This window comes from Cydia fagiglandana, chromosome 21 (assembly GCF_963556715.1).
Source record: "Cydia fagiglandana chromosome 21, ilCydFagi1.1, whole genome shotgun sequence".
In the NCBI taxonomy this organism is placed as follows: Eukaryota; Metazoa; Arthropoda; class Insecta; order Lepidoptera; family Tortricidae; genus Cydia; species Cydia fagiglandana.
In genome coordinates, this window is record NC_085952.1 from 2208763 (window position 1) to 2219103 (window position 10341).

Here is a 10341-nt window from a genome sequence, read left to right on the forward strand (position 1 = left end):
TTTCGATTGAGATTTTTTGCATTCAAATCCGAATCAGCTTATCTTTTACGTCGTGTTCCCATTTGTGCGTGATTTTTTAAATTTAAATGTGGAGGGTTCCGTAAGACTGATTCTTTTTTAAACGCACGGGTATGATAAGTATGCGACTGTGAATTGATTCCGATTAAAATGTTTAAGGATTCCTTAGACGGAAAATTATAACGAAAAATGTTAATATCAGGGGGCCTAGCCAAGTCGTCAATCATAGACATAGACATAGAACAATTCTATTCAACAATCGTTTGTATTGTTAGGTGAAAACCGTATGAAAGTATGTTTAGTAGTTTTGAGTTATTACGAACATACAGACAGCTATATATTCACATGTGACTTCGATTGATGTAAATGTAACATGATAGGTAAACCTAAAAAATACTTAAACTTCAAAAAGGAACATCCAGCCGTCTGCTTTTATTATGGCAGTAATAAATCTTGGAGCGCCCAAACAACTTTTTGAACAACATTTATTTACGAAATTTTTGAATGCCAAAAATGCCGTAAACTTAAAGTTTGGGATAAATTAATGTTTTTTACGTGTTCTCGGGATTGTTGAAACGGAAAAATGTATTTACTGCGCCGAAGTTATTTGGAGTGGAATTTAAGACATCGACATTGTATTATCTGAATTGTTTGTGTTTAAAACGATTCCCCCATGCTCGCTATGCCTTCAGGTAGGATTATTTTATTTCGTTAGATTATTGTCTTTGCATGTTCGCCTTCTATAAGCTCTAGCCGCCCATACGTCAAACCTTGCCAAGCAAAATGAAACTTTATTTTGTCAACACAAAGTTCAAATTATAATGGAACAGGAGATCTTTTTATAGGTCTCTGGGCTGCTAGAGGTTAACCATCAGCCAGCGTATTATGGAATGGATAGCTTTATCCATCTTTATCCACGTGATAAAATAACTGTCACTGTTTAACACCGTGGGATAGAAAGTGAGGGACACCGTTTTATCACGCTGTCACGTAGACAAGTCGTTCTTGTAATCATATCCGCACTGAATTGAATTTGGGATATTTTCATTATTCAAAAAATCCGTAGTACCTAAGAAACGTAGTATATTCAGGTTAGATTTTAGGTCTTAAAGAGAGAGTAGGCTAACGCCGGCTTGCCTATTTAATTATCTTTCCACCAAACCAACTGGTAAAGGCTCTCTTGATTGTTCAAAAACTGATAGCAAAGTTGCAGTTCATTCACATGTGAGGCAAAGTAATCAAATGCAAATTTTGAGTTGTTTTCTTACGTTTGCTGATAGAATTGACTTTTTATTTTTTTATGACATTTATTTGAATTTGATTTGGTTTCACTTTGTTAGATATATATTAACAGTTGATATTTTCTTCGGGTTGGTGTGGTGAAAAATTTTGTGTTTCACCCGGGGGCAAATTTTGTTTAGCCCTCGAGCTTTGAAACCCTCGCAACGTTCAAGATTCAATATTTCGAACCACTCGCTACTCTCGCGGTTCAATTTTGGAATCTTACCGCTTGCTCGGGTATAATTAGCACGAGCGGTTAAACAACTACTTTGCCCCCTTGTAAAACAAATAACTATTAACGTGCCGCCACGGAGACTGAGGGCCCGATTCAGATTTTGAAATAGACATCTATTAGATATCTTTTAGACATCACGTAGATACGATAACGATATGTTTAAGATCTAACCTGTCAAATTTGACATTTGCGCAATTCTGGAGATACTCTTGAACGATTTCCACAGGATATGACTTAGAGATCCAATTCATATCTAATAGATAATATCTTACTCTATCTAACGCAAAACTGACATTGGTTGCCCGAATTGCGCTGCAAAAGAGAACTAGTACTTAGAGAGATATCTAAACTAGTACTAAGAGAGATATCTAAACTATAACGTATCTAGAACGGATCTAGTACGTGTCGTCTCTTGTGAATATTGAAGTTCGAATACGGCAGTAAATATTCATACGGAAACTATACAGTCACCCAGCTGCTATTAGGTATAGGATATTATTATATACCCTCCATTTTAATAGAAGCGAGAAACTACCTAATTGTGTTAGCTCGAACTGCCTCGAGCCGGTTTCATCTGATTAAACTAGTTTGATAATATCATTCTCGGCAGCCGTATTGAACCGGCAGGCCCTGAAGTTTGCTGGTAGTCATATATTGCAGAATAGGTATGATCTTCTGCCGTATTCGAACTTCAAGATATTTACAAGAGACGACACGTACTAGATCCATTCTAGGTACGTTATAGTTTAGATATCAACTAGTTCTCTTTTGCAGCGCAATTCGGGCAATCAATGTCACTTTTACGTTAGATAGAGAAAGATATCTATTAGATGTGAATTGGATCTCTAAGTCATATCCTGTGGAAATCGTTCAAGAGTATCTCCAGAATTGCGCAAATGTCAAATTTGACAGGTTAGATCTTAAACATATCGTTATCGTATTTTGGTGATGTCTAAAAGTTAGGTCCCCACCGAAAATCACCGCTGCGGCTTACCGTCGTAGCATTACGCTGAGTGGGGGTCCTATTTAGTGTCTATGTGTCGATATAAAATTTGAAATTTAACTGGTTGGTTGACGTAAATAAATGTATTTTCTTTCTTTCTTACTTTCTTTCTTTCTTTCTTTCTAAAAGATATCTAATAGATGTTTATTTCAAAATCCGAATCGGGCCCCTATTATAATTTCTGGCTAAGTTGCAATTATGTTTCCAGTTTGTATGATTTTTTTCATTTATTTGACAAAGGCGTAATGTCATATTTATTATTTCATAAACGGTAGTTTTATTATAGTTTATTATAGCAAATAATGAATCTCAAACAGTTTTATCTCTTACAACATCGACGTTTTCTGAGGGTTGAGTCGTCGTCCTAAATATATGGGAGGTTTTGAAGATAATGTTTGGGATGTTTCTGCTTTTATTTTAAAAAGTTATTTATGTAATTTTGCAGATTGGGTATACGCTTTTAGATATCAATTTGAACTTTTCTGATATGTATGTATGTATGTATGTATAAACTTTTTATTGTACAAAACACAAATCACAAATTTATGGTACAGGATATGCAGTAAAAAGGCGAATTGCGTATCCTGTTGCTAAATATCTGCTATATTCTGCTATATCTGCTGGTATCTGTTATATTTACGGAATTATCGCCTGACTACACTTAACGCTTACACCCTGTATATAAATAGGTACTTATATAGATAGAAAACATCCATAACCCAGGAGCAAATATATGTGATCAACACAAATAAATGCCCTTACCAGGATTCGAACCCGGGATCTCCTGCTTCGTAGGCAGGGTCACTACCGACTAGGCTAGCAGGCCGTCAAAATCAGTTAAATACCTAATACATAATTAAATCTAAAATATTAAATTAAAGTGACATTCCATTTCCAACTGCAGCTGCAATACTGTTCATTTTCTATGGAAATTGACAATGACAGCGACGCGTTTCCATAGTAAAATGAACAGTATTGCAGCTGCAGTTGGAAATGGAATGTCACTCTTATTCCTGTTTAGAAAAGTAGGTACCTATACATACGAAATACAAGCTTAAGATTACAAAAAGAGGAGTATGGCTGGATCCTGTTTAATTAATTTCAATTAGTTACCCACTAAGACATTGGAAATATCAAATAGGTATTAAATTTAAATCGAAACTCTAAAAGATTTCAAAACACCGTGTACAGTTACATTTTACATTACGTCACTAATCTCAAATGTTGTATTCCACGCCATCTATCCTTGGCATCTGAAACTACGAAGCGATAGCATTTAGCAATCAGTTCGGTGATTTTGCGATAGATGGTGCTAGTGTCGCGGAGCGAGACGCGGTTACTATGGAAACCTCATGGAAACGGATCCCCTGCTTATGGGGTGTTTAGCAGCATTCGACTTTGATTTTTGATGGCATGTGTCATTACGTCGAAATCGTTGAAGTAGGTATTATAATTTGCAACGTATAAACTAGAAGTTATCTGGATCAAGCATTCACCTGATCATAATTGTTGTGTTTTTGGAGAGACACAAAAATAAATATTTCAAAAATAGCTGAATCGCTTCGACATCTTTGTAATAGACTAGGACTACGATAAGTTTGCACCAAATTGTACGTGAAAATACATAAATAGGAGCGCCATACTTGACTTAGGATTTAGCATTAGATGAAAACTTAGCGTGGTCGTACCCAAATAATACATGAAAGTTCTAAAGTATTTAAAAAACCGGGCAAGTGCGAGTCGGACTCGCGCACGAAGGGTTCCGTACTATAATGCAAAAAAAAAAACAAAAAAAAGCAAAAAAAAAACGGTCACCCATCCAAGTACTGACCGCTCCCGACGTTGCTTAACTTTGGTCAAAAATCACGTTTGTTGTATGGGAGCCCCATTTAAATCTTTATTTTATTCTGTTTTTAGTATTTGTTGTTATAGCGGCAACAGAAATACATCATCTGTGAAAATTTCAACTTTCTAGCTATCACGGTTCGTGAGATACAGCCTGGTGACAGACGGACGGACGGACGGACGGACGGATGGACGGACGGACGGACGGACGGACGGACGGACGGACAGCGAAGTCTTAGTAATAGGGTCCCGTTTTACCCTTTGGGTACGGAACCCTAAAAACCAATTTAAAAGTAGCCCCGACAACCTAATAAAACAGCGCTTCAAAATCAAAATCGCGAAACTTACAAAGAAATGCAGATGGAGCGTTGTAAAAATGGCGTCCGGCTTGTTTTGGAAGTAATTGGCAGTCTACAATCTCGCCTGGGATTCTGAATGCGCAAGCGAGTATTTATTTAATGCCATTTTAACGTGACCTCAAGATCCGTCACAATTTATAGACCTTAAGAAAAGATATTTACTCAAATTTGGACATTTTCCAAGTTATTTAATGCAATAAAAATGAGGCCAAAATTAGGTTTAAATTTTTTTTCATCGCTAATTCACAGATTTTTACCGGATAAGCCTGAAGGTCTAAGATTTTTTTTGTGTTAATGATAGACAGCTGAAAAATATGGCGCCTGTAACGGCGCCATGTTTTGTGGTTATAGATTTGTCTCGTTAACTTTTGACAGTCAGAGCTACCGCAAAATATACCTACTTATACAGGGCCTTAGAGCTTTATCTATATTAGTTGACTAATTCGAAGCCCGAATTTTTCTCAAATTTAAGAGTTTTTGAGTTTATGTTTGAAAAAGTACTGCTTAATTTCCAAGTTCGAATATGTATTAAACACTGCTTATTACTTGTCTGATATGGTGATATTCTTCTCATAAAATGAACATCCTTTGTTACAAAATCGCCGTATTCATAATCGAAAAGTGAAGGATACTGGTTCTTCGAAACTTCGACTCGCCAGCTCGGTAACTATATCATTCAGACCTCGTAAACTCCAAACCCAACAATGTTGTTAACAATGTCGGGAATTCTGCCTGCAGTACGTGGAATAGGATTTTTGAGCGTAAAAACTGTTTCCATCACTGCTTTTATGGACGATTCTGTGAGTTTTGTTTACTTCAAAATGGATGGAAAGGAAATGTAAAAAAATTAGAATCAACTGCAAGTAAACGATGGAGACATAAGTATTCGTTCAGCCTATTTTTTTTAACTATCAGCCTAATTGTTGAAATACCTACTTAAGTTAAAATTACTACCTATTAGGAGTATTTGAACAAATTAAATTATTTCCAGTAAATATTTTAGTTTGCTTTTATCAAGTAGAAACACTATTATAATATATATAAGTCCTTGGTCACTTTTTCTTAGTATGACATTTATTTCAGTTTTCGTTAAAATTTGCAATAATGTTTGAAACGCCAAGTAGACTTTTTTTGTATTTCTAACATCGTAGTTTATAAATATCTTTTAATAGTGCTATAACTAACTATTTAAATATTTTCATTGTGTAAACCACTTATTTTTAAATTAATTAAACTTTATTTATTGCACATTAAAAATATGTTTATGCCGTTTATGGTTTAGTTAATATACAAAGACGCTAATTAGCAACTTCACAACTGAAACTTTATTTTTAGTCAATATTTAATTTATTTAAACATTATTATGGAAGACAATGCAGAACTTAACCCTTCGTATTTAGAAGCACTGATCAGTGCTTATGGATTTAAACCTATTGTATTAAACAAAAATTGAGCGCTGGTGGCCTAGCAGTGAGAGCGTGCGACTTGCAATCTGGAGGTCGCGGGTTCAAATCCCGGCTCGTACCAATGAGTTTTTCGGAACTTATGTACGAAATATCATTTGATATTTACCAGTCGCTTTTCGGTGAAGGAAAACATCGTGAGGAAACCGGACTTATCCCAATAAGGCCTAGTTTATCCTCTGGGTTGGAAGGTCAGATGGCAGTCGCTTTCGTAAAAACTAGTGCCTACGTCAAATCATGGGATTAGTTGTCAAGCGGACCCCAGGCTCTCATGAGCCGTGGCGAAATGCCGGGATAACGCGAGGAAGAAGTGAGAGTATTAAACAAAAATTATTTTGTACCAGATAGTAAGCAGGATATCAGAAACCCTCTTGGCACTACGTAATATAATAAATCAATATAGGATTTTTCCAGAACTATTTTCAACCTTTCCAATAATACAGTTGAAAAATCTATTATACTTATCTAAGTTAAAGTTGGACTGCATTGAGAGAAATGGATTTCGTGCCTTCAGCGCGAGTTTGAAATGATTTGCTGCAAGTTGTGCCATTCTCTGCCGTAGTGTCTGATGGCGAATAGTTGTAGGTATATGTTAGTTCATATCTTACTTATAAAACAGATTTAGGTCCATATCTTCATATAGGTACCTACTTTAAAACATCTACTGAGAGAATTTGTTTATGCTTGATACCTTCAAGAACATATTATGCTAAATTATAGATAGTTACTTAGACGAAGGAGTGATTTAGAACTTTGATTCGAAATATCCATATTACCAGTCGCTTTTTGGAGACAAAAATTATCGTGAGGTAATCAGACTAATGTCAATAAGACCTAGCGTTCCTTCTGAGTTAGAAGGTTAGAGTTTTTTTTAATTTAAATCTTTAAATAAGGATGGCAGAAAGTTTTTGTTTAAATCTGCAAAAAGTACAAATGTGTACAAAAGTGAAGGTACCGTGTTCATAAAACTCTCGTCTCCAGCGTCGTTAACTCGCTGATAAGCGATTCCAATCGCTTAGCTAGCTCAAATTTATTGCCAAGGCGAGGTGGTCCAATGTTAGAAGTTAACGTGACTAAATACTGCGTTTTGTCATAAATATGTATATTTAACTATATATATATATTTCAATGAAATGGCGTACATTCTAACGGCGCGATTCGGGAAATGAATTAGACATTCACTAGACATGAAATAGTAACGATATATGACGTTCCACGGCAAAAGGTACCTTATGGCCGCAATAATATTGGAGCGGCGTTAATAATAGATCCTAAGCGCCAACCGTCATAGCGTACCTTTGCCCTGGAACGTCACATATCGTTACTATTTCATATCGAATGAATGTCTGACTCATTTTCCGAATCGCGCCGTAAGTCAAAATGTTTTTATCTTACACCTAAAGTACGGATTTGAGCTCATGTCTGAAATATGTGTAAATTAAAAGTTTTCTCATCTATGTAGGTACACTTAACCTATATCAGACTAACTATCTACCATTCTCTAATATAATCTGTACAGTTATATTACTATTCAGAAAAGTTTTCGAGGATGGCAAATTATTATGGCGCGTTGTATCATCTCCATTACTTTTTGATTCTGACTGTACTATATATTATTGTTTGTCATATCTCTTTACGGTTCAATAATAATCCCGAGATCTCATTACATTGGTTTGTCTAAGATTTCCACTCGTCACAAGCTCTGTGGCAATATTCGTCCCGCGAGTTAGGTCGTTAAACGGCAGTTAGCAGATACGACATTTTGCTTCAGAAAATATCAAATACAAGGAAATTTACAGGTAGGAGGCCATTTACAAATAATTTACAACTGATCTGGCGCCTATTGCATTAAAATATGAGCTAATATTATTAGCGATCTTACATACAAAATCATTAGTATTAGTTTGTATTTTATGATGAAATAGGCCCCTGAATATGGTCGAGGATCTACATTCAAGCATATGTGGGTAGGCTTACGCGGGTAAGTAAGGATTGAATTGAAAGTTGAAATTCGAATTCATTGATTGTAAGTGGTGTAAATTGGACGTCTGCTACGACACGACATGTTCCTAAAGAACATGTTGTGTCGAATATAGAAGGAAAAAAAGAGGGAAAGAGAGGAAGAGGAAGACCGAGAATCAATTATTTCAACCAAATAAAAGAAAAGGTCCTGGTCGTGTCATACTAGAAGGTTAAGGAGTTGGTAGAGGACCGGACGAGTTGGAGATTGCTCCACCGACAAGAGCACAGCTCTTAAATATAAAGAAGAAGAAGTGGTGTAAAATGACTCTAAACTATTATACAGTATGTAAGTTTTCTCAATTTGAATGCCTAGTGTGAATACACCCACTAGCCTATGAAATACGTGAAGATTACAAGTCCAGTTTCGACATTAACGTAGCTCAAAGCCCCAATATCCATTGCAAATGTAAATGCTCGCCATTCAGGGATCCGATACCGATAAAGACAAATGGCGGACTTTACCACACACGCTGTACATGCATAAAATACGGATTAGTAGTCAGTACATACGTTTGTGTTAGTGTTTGAATTATACGAGAGATGGCGTTGCTATCTGAAGACCGAAATACTGGATCGCGTTGTTGACATTTTTCTTAAATGGGCTTGGCAACTGTCAAAGGTTTGCATAGATGTAAATGCTCGCCATTCAGGGATCCGGTACCGATAAAGACAAATGGAGGACTTTACCACATGGTGTACATGCATAAAATACGGATTAGTAGTCAGTACACACATTTGTGTTAGTGTTCGAATTATACGAGAGATGGCGTTGCTATCTGAAGACCAAAATACTGGATCGCGGTGTTAACATTTTTCTTAAATGGGGTTGGCAACTGTCAAAGGTTTGCATAGATGTAAATGCTCGCCATTCAGGGATCCGATACCGATAAAGACAAATGGCGGACTTTACCACACACGCTGTACATGCATAAAATACGGATTAGTAGTCAGTACACACGTTTGTGTTAGTGTTCGAATTATACAAGAGATGGCGCTGCTATCTGAAGACCGAAATACTGGATCGCGGTGTTAACATTTTTCTTAAATGGGCTTGGCAACTGTCAAAGGTTTGCATAGATGTAAATGCTCGCCATTCCGGGATCAGATACCGATAAAGACAAATGGCGGACTTTACCACACGCTGTAACTACATGCATAAAATACGGATTAGTAGTCAGTACACACGTTTGTGTTAGTGTTCGAATTATACGAGAGATGGCGTTGCTGTCTGAAGACCGAAATACTGGATCGCGGTGTTAACATTTTTCTTAAATGGGGTTGGCAACTGTCAAAGGTTTGCATAGATGGCACCATGATGGCACATGGCATAGCTTGCCCCATAAAGGCATCCAGGGCATAAAATTCAATGAAGAAGAAGGAATGAAGGGATTGACAGGGCAAGCTATGCTATATATGTGGACCATAATTCGCATTGCGCTGTTTTTATTACTTTAATGACCCCAGGATTGATGTTCTCATAAATTAATTAATTTGTCAACACACCATAGTTCAATCACTATTTTGGTAGTTGAATTAACGTTAGGTAATTAATGCTGTAATGTTATTAGTCGGGCTAAAACCACAGCTATTGATCGCGAATGCCTAAACTAATTAACTTGTAACAATCACTTAGTTAATTTAGTTAGGGTAACTAACTTTGTCAAAATAATAATGTAGTATTACGAAATTCTTGGTTTAATTTTTTTTTTTTAATATTTAACTAGATAATTTATGTTTCTATTAAACTAGTTACTGTACATAAACACTGTTATGTTCCTATTAAACTAGTTACTGTACAGTACTAGTTACTGTTGGTTTAAATGATTTCTGTGCCTCCAGTGTAAAAGGGTTAAACTCAAAAAATGTAATTTTTCAGTATGGCCGAAAAACGTTTCAAACCGTGTTTCCTCTGCATTGTTTCTAAAAAAATTAGGTTTTTGTTTTTAGTTTAGATAGTTTAAGTCATGAATTATAACTTGTCATTTAAATTAACCTGACTTATGTGAAAGTAACGGAAATATTGGCTTTCAAAAACAACTTATATCCCTTTTCACAAAAATAATGAATGTGTGAAAAGGTTAAACTGCACTTTCTCTAGTGTTACTAAAATCTTTT